This window comes from Podarcis liolepis (genome assembly GCF_965112155.1).
Source record: "Podarcis liolepis genome assembly, chromosome: 14".
In the NCBI taxonomy this organism is placed as follows: Eukaryota; Metazoa; Chordata; class Lepidosauria; order Squamata; family Lacertidae; genus Podarcis; species Podarcis liolepis.
In genome coordinates, this window is record NC_139569.1 from 49,733,949 (window position 1) to 49,753,032 (window position 19,084).

Consider the following 19,084-nt stretch of genomic DNA (forward strand, 5'->3'; position numbering starts at 1 on the left):
GGGCTACCTATCTCTTGCCCACCCAGGGACACTGAGGTCTGCTGCCCTTTAATTACAGCTCATCAAGTTATTAAAGAACTGATTGCTCTTTGGGAAACATGACACGGTATAAAAAAATTTAATTACAGTTATGTAGTATCAACCCCCCCCCCCGACTGCATCCACTCAAAATGAGGCAAGACCAAACTCTAAACATAATTCCATTCTCTTTAATAAACTGGCTAGAACTTCCATGACATGGTCAAAATTACAAGCCGGGGTTAAACTTTTTTTGATGCATGATTGCAAATTGCAAACTGTGCCTCAAGGGAGGGCTTAAGATACATTTTTTTTTAAATGAAAATTATAAGCAGCTCCTCTCTTGCTTGAATTAGAGGGGTGAGGAGTTCAAGTGCTCAATCCACATTTTAGGTGCATCAGGGATTTTCCAAGTAACGGTATCTGGGTTCAAATCCCCCAGTCAGCAATAAAGCCAGCTGATTAACCTTGGACCAGCCCCCTCCCTGCACATCTGCATGACTAGCCAACCTCACAAGGCTGCTGTGCAAAAAGGGGAGAACTCTGAATACAGTGTTCTGAACATCTTGGAGGAAAGACAACAACAAAACTCAAACCTAACAGAATGGAAAGCTGGTCCTCAGGTGGGAGTCCTCATATTTTACTGCCAGTATCACCTGTGGGCAAAGCCTGAGTACAAGTAAACAAGGTAATTCACAGACATATCCTGAGGATAATAGTAATAATAATAATAATAATAATAATAATAATAATAATAATAATAATAATGTTATTGCTCTGAACAGTATTTAAGACACAAAAGGTTTGTGTGTGTGTGAAGCCTCCCAGTTGCATTTTAGTTGGCGTCTTGTTCCCACATGCAGAACAAGTCCTACCATGAGGCAGAGAGAGGCAACTGCCTCAGGTGGCAAGTGGTGGCAGGGCCAACCCCAGTTGTTCCTCCTGAGCTGCCCAGCTTTCCCCACCTTTCTTCCCAAAAGCTCATACACTGTTCTCCTCCTCCCCATTTTATCCTTACAACAGCCCTGCAAGGAAGGTTAGGCTGGGAGGCAATGCCTGGCTCAAGTGAGCTTCACGGACGAGTGGGAATTCAAACTCTGGCTTCTCCCACTCTAACCACGACATCGCACTGGCTCTGTGGCCTCCCTGGCCTGTTCTGGAGCCCTTCATCTAGTCTGTTGCATCAGGTGGGCTGGAGAAGGCAACCCCACGCCAGTGTGGACGTAAGTGCCAACTGCCCATCCATGGAATGGAGCTGGAGCGTAAGAACATAAGCAACCGGTCTCAAGCAATTGACATTCAGAAGCATTTGTGCCTCCAACAGCGGAGACAGAGCACAGTCATCAAGGCTAGTAGCCCTCAGTCGCCGTCTCCTCCATCTTTGCCTCAGGCAGCAAAATGTCTAAGGCCAGCCCTGCCAACACAGGAAGCAGAAGAATGCGTGGTGCAATGCACACTTCCACAGGCACCTGAAATTTAATCTTGCCTCTGTCTTTAAAAAAACAAAACCCTTTTCTAATGGCCAAATCTGCAGCCAAAGGCAAAGACTTGAGCAGCTGCAACGGAACCTGCCCCTCCCCCCCCGAAAATCTGTCAGGCCTGCTTACTCTCCTTGTCTGTCCATCAGGCGGGTTCTGCTCTTTGGGTGCGCAAGAGACAGCCGAGGCTTTGCTCTGTGGTTTTAACAAGCTCCTCTCTCCGCAAAAGCCAGTCTCCTTGGAGCAGAAAGAGCAGTTCAAATAAGCCTGTTAGCATGCACTGGGGAGATAAGCTGCGTGGTACAATCCTCCCCCAAATCTGTGCATGTACGCAAGAGCTGAAACAGCAGCAGAGTTTTCTACACTAGCCTGCTCTCCAAAGTTCATCACCAAAAAGTAGGTACCACAGTGGAGTTCAGTTGCAAGACTGAAGCTCTTAGGTTTGAGGACACTGCGGTCTGAGGAACTGACTTGGTATTGCACAATTCCAAAAAGAGGCAAGGAAAAAAGCAGAGCCTAGATGCTAAGGGCAGCTGGAGTAACTGGCACCCAGGGATACATTTTGTACATTAGTTATGATGGACTACAACTCACCCCCCCCCCCATGAGGATGCTAATCCCACACTGCTCTAATTCTGCCAGTACAGAACTCATGCCTGATCCTCCCACTGGCCTGGAGAAGAAGAAGAAGAGTTTGGATTTGATATCCCGCTTTATCACTACCTGAAGGAGTCTCAAAGCGGCTAACATTCTCCTTTCCCTTCCTCCCCCACAACAAACACTCTGTGAGGTGAGTGGGGCTGAGAGACTTCAAAGAAGTGTGACTGGCCCAAGGTCACCCAGCAGCTGCATGTGGAGGAGAAGGGAATCTGATACGGAGGGGGGGGGCATGTCTTCTTCACCTCCTTCTTCGCTACAATATATCCATTTATTTCCAATTGTCAATGTCAAAAGGGACTAAAATCTATAAAATTCATAGAAAATCAACGTGCCAATTTGCTCAATTTCTCTAGGACCCCATGACACCTCCCCTGTCCTCCATAATCCCTCAAGCAAGGTGTCAAGACCCTAATCCGGTCAAATCGCTCTGCCAAACCCTTCCTCCAGGCGATGCCAGGTGACAGACTATGCATACATGGACCATTGTCTTCTCAGGATGTGCTTATCTGCGCATATCTCCAGCTCTGCATATTCCCCCCTCCCTCCTCCATATGTTAATCCTGTGTAACCCAACCTCTTCTTAATGTATTCATGATGTAATCTGTGTAACCCAACCTCTTCTTAATGTATTCATGATGTAACTGGGATGTATTCTGCACTGTATTCTGGGACATGGAGGGAAATTTCAAAAGTTCATGTCACCCCTTTCTCGCTGTTCAATCTCGCATTGAACCTGTTGCGCAATAAACTTGGATCTTCTGCAGTTTGCTCCTGTCTCCGGCTGAGCTCATTTTCTTCTGCAGGGACCCGCGGACCTAGTCCGACGAGCTGGGTGGCAGAGTAGCCCCGCACCCAGATTTTTCCGTAACAGAATTGAACCCGGTTCACAAGATTACAAGTCTACCGCTCTTAACCACTACACCACACTGGCCAGCAGGAACAGAAAGGAAGAAGAACTCCAAGGCATCCTGAGTGATGGGTCACTCACACTGACAAGGTAGCTTGGAGCCACCAGTTTTCTAGAATCAGATGGAGTCCAACAGATCCATTGCATCCAGTGTTAGAAATTAGCCAGGTGCCAGGCACATTTTGCGACTGGTACGGGTCCAATTGCAACAACATAGAGATCTATGGATGCCAGGTTGCCAACTGACATCTCCGTCTGGCTGGCCCCTCCAGCTTTCTTAAGCAGGTAAGTAGAAGAGCTTATTGCATTTATATCCCACTCTTTTCTCCAAGGGGTATATGGTTCACCCCCTCCTCAGTTAATCCCCATCCCATTTGCAGGTACTAATTTGGGTGAGGAGGTGACTCCAGATCCTCAGAGCTGAGTGGAAGGTTTTCATGGGGCTGTACATGAACAGCTTTGTCTGCTCTTGGACCTGCCTTATACCAAGCCAGGCTCTTTGGCCTCTATCTCAGTCTTGGTTGCACTGACTGTTAATCCTGTGTAACCCAACCTCTTCTTAATGTATTCATGATGTAATCTGTGTAACCCAACCTGCCTTCCACATAAAATAGCTTTCCGGGGTCTTGCCTAGAGATGCTGTTGAGGACGGAATCTGGGACCCCTCAGCATGCCAATCTCATGCTCTTCCACAAAGCAATGGCCTCCCCCGCCCCCGCTTCTCTTGAGAATGGAAATTCCTCTGCATAAAATGTCACACACATACAAGAGTTGCAGCAAACTGGATTTTGCTGACATTCATTTGCAAACAAGCATATGCTTTGTTCCTCAAATCCATGTTACAAGATTTCCGTCCCAGGAGGCCAACCCCATGGGCAGCTTCCACAAGATCGCACCACAGATTATTTCCTTGCCTTAGTTTGCCTCCTACAAGTCGTTGCAACTGTCCCAAGTGCCCAGGAGCAGTTCCTGTTTTCTCAGGACTGTCCCTGTAGGGCAAGCAAGAGAGAGTCCTCTTTGAGGACCAGGACATTTGCAGGGAAACCAAAATGTTTGTTTACAAAGCTACTGTACTGCCAACCTTACTATATGCTTGTGAAACATGCACCACTTATAAATGCCATCTCCAGCTCCTTGAAAAATTCCATCAACGGTGTCTCCAAAATTTTTTACACATCACTTGGAAAGAACTAATATCAGTGTACTGGAAGAAGCAAAGATCACCAGTGTTGAAGCAATGATTCTTCAACATCAACTTCATTGGACTGGTCATATTGTGCAGATGCCTAATGATCATCTTCCAAAGCAACTACTCTATTCCGAACTTAAAAATGGAAAGCGTAATGCTGGTGGTCAGCAAAAGAGGTTTAAAGACGGTCTCAAGGCAAATCTTAAAAAATGTAGTATAAACACTGATAACTGGAAAACACTGGCCTACGAGCGCTCCAATTGGAGAACAGCCTTTACCAAAGGCTTTGCAGACACTTGAACTCAGGACACAAGGGAGAAACGTGCTAAGAGGAAGGCATGCTTGGCAAATCCACACCGTGATCAACTCCTGCCTGGAAACCAATGTCCCCACTGTGGAAGGACGTGGGGATCCAGAATTGGCCTCCACAGTCACTTTCAGACTCACTGTTAAAACCATGTTTATGGAAGACAATCTTACTCAGCTATGAGTGATAGCAAAAGAAGAAGAATGGCCCTCCAGATGCTGCTGCTGGTGAGCTCAGCCTCCCATCTGCCCCAGCCACCAGGTGATGGTCAGCAACATTCGCTAACCTCGTGCACTCCAGATGTTTGGCACCACAGCTCCCATCGCTCTAGTCAGCACATCTGGGGGCACCAAATCCACAAACTATGCTCCCAATTTTGCAGGGCTACAACACCCATCACCCCATCAGCCACACTGGCTGGGACTGATGGGAGTCCAACAACATCTGGAGGACCTCAGCTTCACCATCCCTTCAGAGGATATGCCTCCCCAATTTTTGCCAGTGTGCCCCTCAATGGGCACTTGCATTCTTCCTGCTCAAGCCATTTCTCTCCTTAAATTAAAAACCCCTGAGATGCTGCTTGACATGGCTGTGCATGTGTGTGAGTTGTGGGAACAGAGACTGAAAATACCTGGGCCTCACTCCCTTCCACCCTCTCGGCCTCTTCATGGCAGTCAATATACGGTGTGCTGTAGCCCTTCTATTAAAAGAACCAGATCCATCACAAGATTAAAAGTTCTGCTTGCTTATTTGCAATGGGAAGTTGTTCTGGTCATAGGACTCACACATCAGTGCATGGCAAAACAAATGAAAGCAGCACACGCCAACAGGAGCCATGAGGGTGGCAGGGCAACTGGGCAGATCTTGCTGGGTGTGAGGACAGGCATGCTCTGGTCTGGTAATGCCAAGTGGCATGGCCAGGCAGGATATAAATGCATTTGGGACAGGCAGATCTGTCAATTCCAGTTTATCTCAGTAACTCCTGTTTCAAGGAAAGTTCAGGTCACCACATTTCCACATCAGTTTGAATTGCAGAGTTGGAAGGGACCCCGAGGGTCATCCGGTCCAAACCCCTACAATGCACGCAACACAGCTGAAGAATCCATGAGAGACGGCCATCCAACTTCTGTTTAAAAACCTCCAAAGAAGGAGAGTCCACCACCCTCCAAGGCAGTATGTCCCACTGCCAAACAACCCTCACCATCAGAAAGAGCTCCCTAGTGTTTTATCAGAATCTCCTTTCTTGTCATTAGAATCCATTAGTTTGAATCCTTTCCTCTGGAGCAACAGGAAACAAGCTTGCTCTGTCTTCCATGTGACAGCCCTTCAGGTATTTGAAAATGGCTATCTGGCACCTCTCAGTCTTCTGCCACATTAAATTTTTTAAAAGTAGTTCTGGTAATTGGGTGAAAATTGGACATTTTGACCCAGCCGTTCCTTATGTTCCTTACAAATGCAGTCCCAAGTTGTTGAGGGGCGTCATCTGCTAATAGTAACACCTTGACCTTGGCCTGGTAGCAAATCAGCAACCAGGGCAGATCTCAGAGCACAACTGCCATATGCTGACAAGGTCTCCCTCCTGTCAGCACAGCAATTGTGCTGCAGCATTCTGCACTAACCGCAAGCAGAAAGGGAGCTCCACAAGCCAGCTTCCTTGGATGGACTGAAAAACACACAGTCCAGACGGGAATTTGAATATGACTGCCTGTACACACCATGCGATATCTCCATCCAAGAGTCATCAATACACCAGCAGTGACACACACTCCATTAATGGGCTCCCTCCCCATAAGGATTGCCGGCATATAATTCACCATGACAGATGAAGTTAAGTTTCCCCCATACATATTCATGAACTGGCTGAAAGCCAACGGAGCCCCCATTTAATTAACAGAGATTATTTGATTAGAATGGAAGCTGTCTTATTAGTTAAAATAGATAAATGAAAGCAAACTCTGATAGTTTAATTTATTAGCTCAGTTACCCTTCATCAGGCTGCTGGAGACATTTTTCTTCCAAAAAAAAAGTTGTAGGTTGGATGCATGCAATTATTTTAAATTAGCTAGCCCCAACCTGGTGCCTTCCAGATATTTTGGACTACAGTTCTCATCAGCCTCAGGTAGCACAACTGTGTTGTCATTCGCCCCACCATCACAGAACCATAGAATTGTAGAGTTGGAAAGAACCCAAAGAATCATCGAGTCCAACCCCCTGCAATGCAGAAATCTCAACTAAAGCATCCCGGACAGATGGCCATCCAACCTCTGCTTAAAAACCTCCAAGGAAGGAGAGTCCACCACCTCTCGTGGGACTCCGTACCATTGACCAACAGCTCTTACAGTCAGAAAGTTCTTCCCGATATTGAGTGATAACTTGAAGCCATTGGTTCAGGTCCTAGCCTTCAGAGCAGCAGAAAACAAGCTTGCTCCATCTCCCATGTGACAACCCTTTACTTATCTGAAGATAGATATCCTATCTCTTCTCAGTCTTCTTTCATCCAGGCTAAACATACCCAACTCCTTCAACTCTTCCTTATAAGGCTTGGTTTACAGAACCTTGATCATCTTGGTTGCCCTCCTCGGGACACCTTCCAGTCTGTCAACATCCTTCTTAAATTGTGGTGCCCAGAACTGGACACAGTATTCCAAATGCGATCTGACCAAGGCAGAATATAGTGGGACTATTAATTCCCTTGATTGGGACACTATACTTCTGTTGATGCAACCTAAAATAGCATTCACTATTTTTGCTGCTGCATCACACTGTTGACTCATGTTCAGCTTATGGTCTCCTGAAACACCTAGATCCTTTTCACATGTTCTAGAGGCAGTCCCCCGTTTATGCATGGGATACACTCTGAGGCGTACATTGGTGAAATGGAGTATAATTGAAACCCATTGAAAAAGCCTGGAAACACCCTGGTTCACCCCACCCCATTCCGCCCTTTTAGTGACATTTCAGTGACATCTTTATGATGTTTCCAAGTCACTTCCGGGTTTGGCGTGATGCACATATACATGGTCGCACACATATTGAACGCCCGTAAACAGGGGCTGCCTGTACTTGCGAGGCAGGTGTCACCCATTTTTCAGCTTGCGCCCAGGTCTCCAATCTGTTAAGGTCTTCGTGAATTCTGTTTCTGTCTTCTGCAGCATTAGCTACCCCTCCCAGTTTGGTGTCATCTGCAGATTTGATAAGCATCCTCTCAATTCCTTCCTCCAAGGGAAGATATTGAACAACAACAGGCCCAAGACAGAACACTGTGGCGCTCCATTGGTCACTTTTTCCAGGATGATGATGAGCCATTATTGAGCACTCTTTGGGAATAACCCTTTCCGCAAGGCCTTGCAGTGAGGAGCTCCTGATAGGCAAAGGGGGAATCTGATGTAGAACTCCAAATGAGCTTCTTTTGCCATTAGTCTTGCTTGGGGGAAACCATGTCTTTGGCCTGCAAGTTGATTTGTGAAGTCTAGAAATATGGAGATTTGCATTTCAAGCAAGTTTAACAAAGGCTGCAAGATCTGCATGATTTATTGGGGGGCGGGGGAGAGATCCGTGTCTGTGTGGCAGGGTGCTCTGCGGCAAAGCATGGCCAGGCCTCGCCTTTATGGAAATGGCTCCAGACCGCTCACAAGAATTCTTGCTTTTGCCCAGGATTTGTAGTTTGGCAAATCAATTCTTTGTCCTCACTGTTTCCTTGTCAGTTCTGGGTTCTGTTACTTGAGGGATGCTCCTAATACTGTCTTTTCTCACTTGCATTTTGAACAATGTGTAGAGAAATAGCTAGAAAGAACCTGGATCAGGCCGAATCTGTAATATGAGAACTGTCAGGACACAAGTCAGAGAATGAATTGTGCAAGGTTCCCTGGACCATTGCCAACCTTCAAAAGCATACAATGTGAGCATCTTTAGCCCATTTCAGCCTGTTTCCCTACACCCAGATGCTGATGGGTTTCAGCTCCCAGTAGCCCACATGGCCAATGTTCAGGGATGATGGGAATTGTAGTCCATATACCCCTGACCATCATTTTCCTAGCAGGTTATTCTATCACAGGCACACCAAGGAAATGCAGCCGTATGCTTGAGATACAGGCAGAGGCGGCCCAGCCAAAGAGGCCAGCCAGCCCAGCAAGAGTCCACCTCCTGCTCTGAAGACTCCCAACACCTCAGATCAGGTACCGTGAGTGACTAAGTAAGGCAGGATCTGCACAGCACTGGCACCCAGACTGCACGACTCTCTCCTGATGGAGATTCAAATGGCTTCCTCCTTGTTTGAGAAAGAGGGAAAGGACTTGCTGGAATAATTAACTGAACTAGAATACAAAAAAGGAGGTGTGAGGAAGTAGAGGAAATAAGCAAATGAAAGATAAGGATATGAAAATACGGGGTCCTTTTTATTTTTGTTTGTTCTTTTTTGACTTTTTTTAATGCTTTTGTTTTCTTTTTTTGTTTCCCCCCTCTTTTTTGTATTGTTGATGTTTTGTACTACTGTATTTATTTGTGTGTTTGAGGTTTTGTAATTGTTTATTGCTTGTATTTTTCTTTTGTTTCTCTTTTCTTTTCTTTGTAATGTTTAAACTTTAATAAATTATCTTTTAAAAAAACAAAACAAATGGCTTCCTCCTTGATCAGGGCTACATGACAAAGCCTTCTTCTTCTTCTTCTTTTGCCTTTCAGCAAGGTGGCTGGATAGTGGCTAGACGCGCCTTTATTATTATTAAGGTTTAAAACTAACATGGGAGGGCCAAAGCCCAGGTGGCAAAGCAGCCATTATGCCTGCCGCAGGTGCTACCTTTTGACCGCAACACCTCCAGTTAAAAGAACCTCAGGTAGCAGGTGAAGGGGGAAGACCTTTCTCTGCTCCAGGCCCTGGAAAGCCACATCCAGACAGAGGAGGCAACGCCGGGTCAGGTGAACCAATAGTCTGAACTGATACAAAACAGCGTCCTATATTTTTATGGGTATTCATACCCAGCTTTCAGTGTAGTGGGTTCTTTTGGTTTCCTTTTTTCCAAAGCAAAATGCCTTGCTGAAAGCGGGAATAAGAGTCTTTTGCTCTTTGGTGGGCTGCTCACATCACAGCCAAAGAACAGGAACGGCAGAGTAGTCAGGAAAGCAGGATACAAATCAGCAAGAGCATGGCTCACTCTCCCAACCTCATTCCCTCATCTGCAAAATGGGTTTACTGTGCAGCCTTTCCTCCTTACAGAGCTATTTAGGATAACAAGGTGACAGACATGAAGCATTTTGAACACTCCAAAAAGAGCTATGTCAACACCATGATGATGTCATTATTAAGGCAGGAATAAAAGTAGAGCCATCTACTCCACTTTTGGTTTGTGTTTTTTGGTTTGTGTGTGTGTTTGTTTTTCTTGTGTACTTTGTGTTTTTATCTTGTATTTTTATGTTGTGAACCACCCTGAGAGCGACATACAAAGGGCAGTACAGAAAATTAAAATACAATACAATACGACAATATCCCACTCAACTGCTGATCATTGACCATGATCTTGTGATAATGTTTAGACAAGACACATGGGGTGTGGGGGAGAAGCACCTTCCTTGATTTGCTTGCGCATGGGGGTGGGGAGAAAAGAAATTCAGTTGCGCCTGGAATAATTAGATAACTCCCATGCACAAATAATACATTTTCCCACTAAACAGACTCAAGGACAAGCAACAGGTCACAGAGCAACCTCTGCGAGATCTGCGCTTTGTGAGCCTGTTGTGGGCCCATTCTTACAGATTCCCCGCACATGAAATCTAGGCTGTTTAGTTCCAAGGGCAAACCCTCCAGTGAAGGATGGAGAAGCTGTGACCTTCCTGCTGCTGTTGTGGACTGCAACTCCCTGAGCCTCGGTCTGGGTGTGCCAAAGGTCAGGGGCGGCGGAAGTTGTAGCCCAGCAACATCAGGGAGGCCAGAGATCCTTCTGGCCTAGGTCAATCACTTACTGTCCACCATCCCTCTGTGGTCCCTACACCTGCAGGATGTGGTTCTCCTCCCCTGCACTGCAAGATGCAACGTATCATACAGGACTTTGAATAACACTTGGAAGACAGAAATTCAGTCAGAGCAAACAAGCACGGGCTGGGAGCAGCGCATTCCATGATGCTCAGAGGCAAACCCACTGGCTGGAGCAAAGCAGGTGGCACCTGCAACATGAACCTACCACCACAAGCAGAGGCATCCGCACATTGGCCAGCAAGCACGCCAGGCCCCCAGACCAAAGATCCATCTAGCCAGCACCCCATTTTCCACCGCAGCCTGCCCCCCGCCATGGGAAGCCCAGAAGCAGCACATGAGTGCAGCAGCCCCTCTTCCTGCTTGCGATTCCTCGCACACAGCCCCTGACAGAGGAAGAAATACTTGGCCATGTTGGCTAACAGCCATTAGAAGATAGGGACCCAAAACTCTGCCTTCTCCGGAGTCAGACCACTGACCCACCTGGCTCACTGGCAGCCAGCTGCATATCACCCACCTCTCCCCTCTGAACTATATTTAAGCCAGGCCCCTGCAGTGCAGCAAGACCAGTAACAGAAACATTATTGTTGGTTCACTCTTGTTTTGCTTTTTATTTATGTACTTAAACCTACATAACTATTTTCTTTCAGTAATGCTGAATTTACTATGTGTTTGCTAAATTGTTGGTTTTTGCTAATTTTGAATTTACTGATGTGTTCTGTGTTTTGTATATCTGTATTTCCAACACTCTGTGTTTGGATGCCTTGAACATTTGCTGCGAGCTGCACTGAGTGCAACTCATTATGGAAAAGTGGCATCCAGGTATACCCAATCAAGCAGCATTATCTAACAGACTAGTGTCCAATGACACTCTAGGATTTCAGACAGGGCCTCTCTCTCCAGCTCTAACTGGAGATGCCAGAGATTGAACATGGACCTTTCTAGATGCAAAGCAGATGTTCTGCCATGGAGCCACAACCCATCTCCAGGGACAGTCTTACTCTCCATGCATTTGCACTGAGTCAGATCTAGCCCAGGGCAGCCTCCACACTAACTGACAGCAGCTCTCTAAGGTCTCAGGCAGAGAACGGTTTTCACATCACCCAACCCTTTTTAACAGGAGAGGGCAGAGACTGAACAATGAGTTTTCTCCATGCAAAGCAGCTGCTCTAGGCCTGAGCCCTGGGCCTTCCCAAGCAGGCATCAGGGAATCAAACCCTGTTCCTCCTCCTCAAGCAACCTGCAGGGACGGAAACCATGTCATGGAACTGACAGCTTCCAAGAGCCATGGCTCCTGCACAAATACCAGACTCTCTCAGATGAACACAGAAGCCTGTCTGTAGCAGGCAGGCTGTAAAAACCCTGTAAGGTCATCTCAGTGATGCCTTGCAATAGCCTGCAATCTGGGTGTTTGTGCAAAGTAAAACACTGAAAGGAGTGTGATGGAGCAAGATAGCTTCACTCACACACAAAATTGAGAAGAATAGTGTCTGTACATTCTGCCGCATACCTCAGAGTCTACAAACGGTAGAAAATTACTGTTTCTAAAATGAAGCTTGCGCACCCCTTCTCCATTTTTTCAAGTGCACTTCTGAAGCTGCCCTCATGCAAACATATCCGGAAAAAGCCTTAGGTGCTGCTAACATCAGGCAAGGCAAGTTGACTTTATCAGGTTGCTAGTTTTAGGTGATGTGCAAGAACATCAAATTATTAGCTATCTAATGCCTTACTTACTGTATTATAATTACTTCCAAGGAGAGGCACTTGTGGAATTTCCCTTCCTCCTGTGCCAGAAGAACTTGGCTCTGCCTCCGCTGTGACACTTGGGAAAGGGGCATCACCAAGCCAGTGCAACAAAGTCCTAGAGCCCTGAGGTGGAGTAGGATGGAGCGTACCACTTCAGGATGCAGGTGGGGGGGATGCTACTTTTGAGCATAAGCCTCAATTGTTTTATTTTCACGAAAACCTCCCTAAAGATATAAAGTAAGCATATCACGGGGGGAGGGGGAATCCAGCCCTTTCAGGGATGTTGTAAAAATAAAAACCCCTAAAACCTGCAAAGGGTCATGGCACTTTAAGAAAAGGAACAGTCCCCTCCGCTTGCTCTCCAAAAGTGACACAGCCCATCCTCCCAGCTCAGGGCTCTACCACCTTGCTCTGGCTGCATGCTAGAAACCAGGCTGCACCTAGAGGTGCCACCTCCGCGCCCCCCCCCCAGCCTCCTGGCAGCTGCCTTCTTCCCAGGCCAAGAGCCGGGTTGTTTTCCACCTCCAAGGAGGGAAGCCAAGCCAAGCGGCGGGGCAGCCACCCATCTCCCAAGGCGCGCCTCGCTCCCTCAAGCAAACGCCCAGATCTGCAGAGATCCGGCTGCTCCCTTCGCATCTCCCCAGGCCGGTGGTGCTTTAAAGGTCACATCCGCCAGAAGACCCCCATCTCCTCCTCCAGCCACCATCCCCACGCCACGCCAGGATCACCTTGCCGGGGCCTTCGCCCAGCTCCACAGCCCAGAACTGAACTTTCAGAGGTATTTGAAGCAGGGAGGGAGGCGGCTCCCCGCCCCCCTTGCAGGGAACATGCAATCCGTTTATTGAAATCACCACCACCATCACCTCCACCGCGAGAACCCAGCCGGCTAAGCCGCGCCAAGCAGCAAATATGGCTCCCCAGCGCAAGGAATTTCCCCCTGATCCAGCGTGTCTCCAAAAAGGCTCCCCCGATAACGCACAAGCAGATAAGGGTGGCTTATGTGGAGGCTGCTGGATTTGCAGCCCCCTTCCTTCCTTCCTTCCTTCCCACACCAGGCTTCTTGGGGAAGGAGGACGGGAGGAGGAGGAGGAGGAGGAGAAGGTTCAAGTCTGGGCAAACCGCACTGAGCTCAAGCCATCCGCAAAGCGGGTCTGACCTGACGCGGATCAGCAGCCGGGCTGGGAAGATGGGCGGGTGCGGCGGTGGGTGCCGTGCAGCGCCAGCCAGAGCCCGAGCTCTCGGGGAGCTGAAATGGACACGATCCCATTCTGCTTCACCCCCGGCTGCCTTTCTAGAGCTCCCCACCCGCTAACACCCAGCTGCCCAGCCTGCTTGTGGACGCTGCGAAGGGGGCCGGGCGGGGGCGGAAAGCAACAAGCGGCGGGGAGGGGTCGGTAGGCTTGCTCAGTGAGGATTGGGCCCACCTCCGATCGCCTCGCTGCCTTGCCTGGGGCCCCCGATCGCCAGAAAAGCAGGTCAGGAAGCGGGGGGGGGGGGGAGAGCAAGATGCAAGGGAGCAAGGGCGGGGCGGGGGAATCCTTTTGCAGAGTCAGCTGCATTCCCGTGCTAAAGGACAGGTGGCCGGGAAAGGAAGCGAGGGGGAGGCGTGCGCGGGCGAGGCAGGGACGGTCCGATCCAGCCCATCCAAGGAGGCGCTGCCCTCTCCGCAAGCTCGCCTGCTTCCTCCGCGCGCGCCGATGGTGCACATATATTCCCGAAAGCATTTAAATGCAAAGGTGCACATAAACCATGCGCATAAATATACACCTGCATATATACTGAAAGGAGGGGAATCCGCCTGAAAAGCACGCCTGGAAGCGGCTCCTACCGGGAGAGGCGAGCCTTAGCCGGGCATGGCGCGGGGCATCGGAGCGCCGCTCTCCTCCTCCTCCTCCTCCTCTCGCCGCGGCTGCAGCAACCTCCTGCCTGCTCGGAGGCGCCGCGTCTCTGCCAGCCTTTTGCAAGGCGCTTCTGCTTCCCAGGCTGAGAGCCCCCAGCCCAGGGAGAGCAGGAAGCGCGTCATCACCCCGGGACCGACCGGCCAGCTGGCCTTCCTCCCCTCCTCCTCCTCCTCCTCCCCCCCCCCTCACCCCGAGCTGGCTGGACCGACCATCCAGCCAGCAGGCTTGTGCTGCACGTTGCTGGCGGAGCTCCCCAGCGGCGAAGCGAGCCGCACCCCAGAATTAGCTCATCCCTCTCCCAAAGCAAAAGCCAAGGTATCTCCCAGGCTGCAGCCCGAAGCAGGCTCCAATCCTCTTGAGCTGGGCAGGACTTACTCCCGAGTAAATGCGTTTGCGCCAGAGAACTGTGCGTGATTCTCCACCAGGCAAGCTGCCACCTTCTCCTCCCCAAAACTAGTTCTGCTCCTCCTCTGCTTTCAGACAGCGGTCCCCACGTGTAGAATATCGTGAAGCGAGGGAGGCTTCTTTCCATCCTTGCAGGGAAGAAAGCTGCAGCTACTTGCTTGTTCTGCGCCTCCGTTTCCTGTTAAAAGCACGGGAGCAAGGCTGGTGGTGGACAGGAAGGCAGGCGACCTTAATCACCTCTCACTGTGTTGGCTTGGATGCTTTCTTGATCAGTTTCCAAATGGAGTAATTTTGCTGTGTGCTGACCTGAACTATGCTGTAATTGATGATTTGGTGCACTTTGAAAAAAAAATATTTTTGAAGCAAAACTTGTCAGGGTTGCCCACTGGAAAAATAGCAACAATATATTATCCATATATGAGACCAAACCAAAATCTCACCAAATAACGTTCCAGCTTTTGAGTTCTCCAGAGACCCTGAAACCAGAACAGCAGCCCCCTGAAAGCCTCATCTGAATGTCTGCTTCCCCCAGATTCCACCTGATGACTCGGCAAATGCAGGAACTGATGACTTGACTACTAGCTAGGGCTGTTTCTCCAGACACACTGCATGTCCCACGGTCTTGCCTAACTGAATGAAGAATTCTGGATAACTTGAAACCTCACACATTATTATATGACATTTTGGAGGGCATTATAAATCCTCACCTGAGGATTATGTCGCTGCACAGTAGGACCCAGGTGTACAGGTTTTTTACTACAGGTACTGAAGAAAAAAACATTCTTTTGTTGCGGCTGCAATCTTCTTTTGGGAAGGGTTGTAGCTCAGCGGTTGAGCTCCTGTTTCCCATGCAAAAGGTCACGGGTTCAATCCCCCTGTATATCCAGACATGGCAGGGAAAAGACTCCTGTCTGAAACCTTGGAGAGCTGCTGTCAGTCATTGTAGACAAGACTCTGCTAGAAGGACCAAGACTTTGACTTAGTACAGGGGAGCCTCCAACGATCTTATTTAAATCAGCTCTTTATTCAGAGGGCAATGAGGACTGGAATCTTGGTTCATCTTTAGGGGAAGGACCATAGCTTAGTGATGGAGCGCAGGCTTCATGTGCAGAAGGCCCCAAGTTCAAACCTGGCCTCTCCAGGAAGGGCTGGGAGGGACTCCCTGCCTGAAACCCTGGAGAGCTGCTGCCAGTCCATGCAGGCAATTCTGAGCTATAGTGTTCTGACTTGGTATAATAAGGCAGCTTCTTCCTTTCTTCGCTTGCTGAGGTAGTCCGGGAGCCATGGAGGCCAAGGTTCTCCCCTCTCCCCTCCCTTGCTCCCTGCCTCCAGTCAGGGATTGGGGGCACCACTGCTCCCCCCTCACAAGGGAGCATCATGAACCTGGTTAGTCAGAGCAAGGAGGCCAGTCCTGGCCAACCACTCCTCAATAATTTCAATCAGGATGAGGTAGGCAGATGGAAGGACAGTTTATATTTCATAGAATCATAGAGCTGGAAGGGACCCTGAAGATCATCAATGAGAGGAAAGAGGCTCAGTCACAAGGGCTTCTTTATGCTGCCATCCTGCCCCCTGTCCCCAAAATCCTCCTCCTTGTGGCACAGGTGATGCTCCAGGCCAGCTGCCAAAGTGCCTTCCTGCCCATGTTGAAAACAACAACAACAAACCTATGGTTACATGAAACATACTCAGTAAACACACAAGACATAACCGGCTGTACTTTTGAATAAATAAGGTATACTATTCATTGTATCAAATTGTAGATTTCAACGGAAGTCTCATGAAGTTCAACAAAGAAAGCAGACGACCCAGTGGATCAGTTCATTCTTTAGTCAGTTCATGCACAAGGTCCATACATGTATAAGTATCTATTCCACCTGTCTGTTCTTAGAGTCCAGTAATCCACATGCAGGGTTGTTACAGTTCCACCGAATCCTTTCACAGAGTCTAAGGAATATTAGCCTTGTTTCGCCATCCTAGGCTTCATCAGTAGAACAGGCTCATGTGTGATATTACAGGATAGTGGATCTTATAGCACAGTAGTGGTTGAAGTCACCAAGATGGTGGCGGCCAACACACTTGGGGGAGGCTGGATATGCTGCCTGCCTAGATCCTGCTGCCTGAGGCAGCTGCTTCATGGGCCGGGCCGGCTGGCCCTGGGCACCTGGATTTAAGATTCATTTAACCAGTTTTCCTTAAAGGGGAGGGAGTTAAAAGTGAAATGACAGCACCACCTGCTGATAGTTAAAGTGATAGGTGCATTGATTCAGATAGGGCATGACTACCCACTATCCTCCTAAACAGTAATGGAATTTGCAGCACAATCTCAGCAAAATGATGATGATACCCAGCTCTACCTCTCTTTCAAATCAGAACCAGTGAAGGTCCTGTGTGCGGGTCTGGAGGTGGTTGGAGGATGGATGGCGGCTAACAGATTGAGGTTGAATCCTGACAAGACAGAAGTACTGTTTTGGGGGGACAGGAGGCGGGCAGGTGTGGAGGGCTCCCTGGTCCTGAGTGGGGCAACTGTGCCCCTGAAGGACCAGGTGTGCAGCCTGGGAGTCATTCTGGACTCACAGCTGTCCATGGAGGCGTAGGTCAATTCTGTGTCCAGGGCAGCTGTTTACCAGCTCCATCTGGTACGCAGGCTGAGACCCTACCTGCCCACGGACTGTCTCGCCAGAGTGGTGCGTGCTCCAGTTATCACTCGCTTGGACTACTGCAATGCACTCTACATGGGGCCACATTTGAAGGTGACCCAGAAACTACAACTAATCCAGAATGCAGCAGCTAGACTGGTGACTGGGAGTGGCCGCCGAGATCACATAACACCGGTCTTGAAAGACCTACATTGGCTCCCAGTACGTTTCCAAGCACAATTCAAAGTGTTGGTGCTGACCTTTAAAGCCCTAAACGGCCTCGGTCCAGTATACCTGAAGGAGCGTCTCCACCCCCATCGTTCTGCCCGGACACTGAGGTCCAAAGCCGAGGGCCTTCTGGCGGTTCCCTTGCTGCGAGAACCCAAGTTACAGGGAACCAGGCAGAGGTCCTTTTCAGTAGTGGCACCCGTCCTGTGGAATGCCCTCCCACCAGATGTCAAAGAGAATAACAACTACCAGACTTTTAGAAGACATCTGAAGGCAGCCCTGTTTAGGGAAGCTTTTAATGTTTGATGCACTATTGTATTTTAATATTTTGTTGGAAGCTGCCCAGATTGGCTGGGGAAACCCATCCACATGAGCGCGGTATAAATAATAAATTATTATTAATAAAATATATTTGCGAGTTGGTAGCATGTGAGACTTCATCTCAGGGTTGTGGGTTCAAGCACCACATTTGGCAAAAGATTCCTGCATTTCAGGGGGTTGGACTAGACGACCTTTATATGGCCCCTTCCAACTCTACAACTATGATTCAGAACGTAATGAATACCTGCTTCCTGATGGTAATGGTAGCTTGTATCCTAGAAAGATGTGAGGCTAGATTTGTGTGGGTTCTCTGCATTGGACCACAGCTACTTAACAGATTGGATGGGAGGCTCAAGGAATCTGAACCAAGGAATCTGAAAGGCTATTATAAGGCTATCTCCTTCCACTGATGCCTCTGAATACCAGTTGCTTAGGACTGCAAGTGGGGAGGGCACTACTGTTGCCCTCACTTCCTGCTGGCAGGCTTCCCGTAACGGGCAGAGAGAATGAAAACTTAGCATATTAAATGAAGCTCTGCAGAAGCAATTCAGAGTTGGAGGAGGAGGAGCCTTAGCAACTGCTTGACAACCAAATAGATGAACGGATACATTGCATGTGTGCATATTTGAATCCCCCCTTTTTCTTTTGCTTTCAGAGACTAAGAGCAAAGAGCCAGGGTGGGGTGAGCAGGTGTGAAGATCAAGCTGGAACTGCGATACAGGCAGCTGAACTTTGCTGCTTCAGCACGCAAAAATGCTCGGACCACGTAATGGATGTTCCCATGCATGTACAGAGGACAATTTGGAGACATTTTTCAATACCTAGAAAACGGATTTTGGCAATGACATTCTGGATCCTGTGGGACAGGACTTTGCTCTCCATCCTTTTGCTTGTTACAAGGATCCCTGGCCAAGACCCTTCATATGTGTATCACCACTTCCTTGGCATCTTTTTGGGTTAGGGTTAGTCTCCTCCGGTAGAATAATTCCTGTCCAATTTCTATTTCCCTTGTTCCAGAGCAACTTTCCGTAAGGGAGTGGATGCCCTAGCTGTGCGGGAATTTAAATGGAAGCTCCCCGGTCCAGCCTCTTGGCATGGAGGGGTCAAAGCAGGCAGCAGATCCTGCCAGGAGTCAGGGCAGGCAGCAGTTGCCCAAGGCTGCTACAGATCAATGTGCACAGGCCTCCTCTAGGACCACTGCCTATCGGAGGAAGACTGGCCCATTTCTGGTAGATGGCTTAGTGCCTGATGCTTGCAGCAGTTATTAGAAGGAAGGATAACGGATAATGACTTCTTCTCTGCAGCACCAAAGAGGCCTTGATA

General features: G+C 48.7%; 1 protein-coding gene across 7 annotated transcripts in view; it reads right to left on the bottom strand.

Annotated features, from left to right (window-relative positions):
- The window catches only part of TLN2 (talin 2), a 179,841-nt gene extending 164,515 nt beyond the window's left edge, over positions 1 to 15,326 (bottom strand). For 3 of the 7 annotated variants that reach the window (XM_083475496.1, XM_083475492.1, XM_083475488.1), the window contains exon 1: positions 14,096 to 14,320. The gene's annotated coding sequence lies outside the window, so the exon portion shown is untranslated. Of the gene's footprint in view, positions 1 to 13,423; positions 13,605 to 14,095; positions 14,322 to 14,543 lie in introns of those variants that run through there. The other 4 variants (XM_083475490.1, XM_083475495.1, XM_083475494.1 and 1 more) reach the window with 4 other exon arrangements.
- Positions 15,327 to 19,084: the final 3,758 nt, after the last annotated feature.